Below are 2594 nucleotides of genomic sequence, written 5' to 3' on the forward strand. Positions count from 1 at the left end.
CCACGCCTTAAGTGCTTCCTAAGGCGATGCAATGTAAAATACACAAGACCAACTTGGACACATCCTTGCCTTAAAAAAATTGACCCTGAAACTAATCAAGCCTCTGGATCTCTTTAACAGTTTACAGAAAATATAGGGATTGAAGAAGAAATTAAGCAACACTATAAAGACACAATCAGCCCAATCCAGAATGTGGGATGTTCTACAAGATAAATGACCTAGCAAATCAACAAATCAATAGCATGGAAAAGGGAAGAAAAGATATACGAAAACAATGGATCGTGGATCACCACATCAAAAACTAATGATGTACTGTATGGTGATTAACATAAAATAATAAAATTTAAAGATTTATTTATTTAAAAAAAAAGAGTGGAAATTTTAAAGAATAAGAAAGACCCAAGAGGGGAGCCTGGGTGGCTCAGTCGGTTAAGAGTCTGCCTTCGGCTCAGGTCATGATCTCAGGGTCCTGGGATCGAGTCCCGCATCGGGCTCCCTGCCTCAGTGGGGAGCCTGCTTCTCCCTCTACCTGCCCCCCACTCCGGCTTGTGCTCTCTCTCTCTCACTCACTCTCCCTCAAATAAATAAAATCTTAAAAAAAAAAAAAAGACCCAAGAGAGAGGAATATCAAAAGAAATGTGTGAGCCTTGTTTGGGTCCTGATTTGAAAATAGAACAAGACAAGACAAAACAAAACAACCCTAAAGAGACATCTTTAAGAGAACTGATCTAATATTAAGGAATGACTGTTAATTTTGTAAGAGTGAATAATGGTGTGGTAGTTATATTTCTAAGAAGTCCTTACCAATTACAGATGCAGCCTGAAGTATTTATGGCTGAAATGACACGGTGTCCGGGATTCACAGAGTCAGGGAGTAACAGGGGACAGAGTTAAATGGTTGGAGCTGGGCAATGAGTGCCTGAGTTTTCATCATACCCTTCTGCCTGCATTGTGTATTCTCTGGAAGTTTTTATAGTAAAACCTTTCATGAAGTCACCATTATATGGCTACAAGTCATGTCCGGTGCTGGATCAGACACCTTTGGTGCCACCTCAGCATCTGTTGGGCTGGCCAGGGCTTGCATCCATGGCTGGGGGGTAGTTCCCTGCAGCTTTGACCTGCTTCACTTCCAGAATGAGCCACGGGTCTCTCTGACTTGTGGCAGCGGATGCCGGCTTGAGCCTGCTCAGCACGTCCCGCACCCCGCCAGGAGGAGCCCCCAAGTGCAGGGGAGTTAGCGTCCCGTGAGCATAAGTCCAGGTGCCTTGCTTTAAAGGTGCATAAACTGGGACTGTGTGAAGGGAAGGGACACCTTCATGACAGCTGGTTGGTGACAGAGCTGGACCAGGGGTTCTGTCTTGATGGCTCCCACAGCACCCAGCAGAGGGCTTTGCCTGCAGCAGGCTCTCAATAAGGATGTTTTGCATGATTAAATAGAGACCATAACAACACAACACAATTAACAATAGAAGGTTCTAAAACTAGGTCTTTTTTTTTCCCATATGACTGATTTTAAGACCCTGAAGTATTACTGGAGAAAATGAGTACCTGTGAAGGAAGACGGTTTCTTGTGCTCCAGCAATACACTTCCACATCGGTGGTAAAACACCGAGCTTACTGTCTCTTAGCTCTACCTTCAACATGACAAGCCCAAGTGTCCACGCGGGTAGGCGTACCTGCAAACAGGTGTGTGTGTGCTCCATATTGCTGGAGATAAAAATAGCTCATGAGCTTGGAAGAACAATCTGCTTTAATTCCAGGAATTTGAAAAAATGCTTTGTAGTGAAGAACAGAATGTCGGTTTTGAAAGTAATTGGCATTTCCCCCCAAGCACAAATATTTTAAATATTAACATGAGTGAGATAACATGCAGAGGCAACTCCTCCAGCCCAAGTCCTCATGACTACAGGAATCCATTCCTTCTCTTCTCTTTCCACGCTCTCCTGGGGCTTTCAGGGAGCTGCGACAAAAGCGGCAGGATTGCCAAGGTTTGAAAAATAAGCAACTTGGCTATCAGGTAAAAATATACAAAAGATATCCATACCCTCTATTTTTGTGTAGAGAGCAAGGAAATATTTTTTTATTAGAAAACTGGCAAGCAGAAAGCTAGTTGAGTGATGAAGGTTCCAACTGCGTGGCTAACCTGTTTAGCCAGGACCAGATGGTTCAGAGGGCTGGTAATGAGATCCAAAGTATTCTCTATCTAGGTCAGCATTGAATCCAGCCTAGGTCACAAATAACAGAGTGGTTTGGCCAGATGTGTGTTCAGAAGCTGATGGAAATGAGAGAGTGTTCTGAGATACAGACATATCTGACTTTGGGTCTAATTTGTCTCCTTTTTGGGCAGGCTTTGGTCCTGAGTTCTCAGATGGGGTTGTGGAAGGAAAACTTTCTGTATAGAATAGATCTGCAATTGTGGTTCTTTCCCAAAAGATTACAGAATGTCATTGACTTTCCAGAACTTTAAAGAAAAACAGTGTCGGGGCCCCTGGGTGGCTCAGTTGGTTAAACTTTCGACTCTTGATCTCAGTTCAGGTCTTGATCTCAGGGTCGTGAGTTCAAGCCCTGTATCGGGCTCCATGCTGGGCATGGAG

This window comes from Neomonachus schauinslandi, chromosome 1, assembly GCF_002201575.2.
Source record: "Neomonachus schauinslandi chromosome 1, ASM220157v2, whole genome shotgun sequence".
In the NCBI taxonomy this organism is placed as follows: domain Eukaryota; kingdom Metazoa; phylum Chordata; class Mammalia; order Carnivora; family Phocidae; genus Neomonachus; species Neomonachus schauinslandi.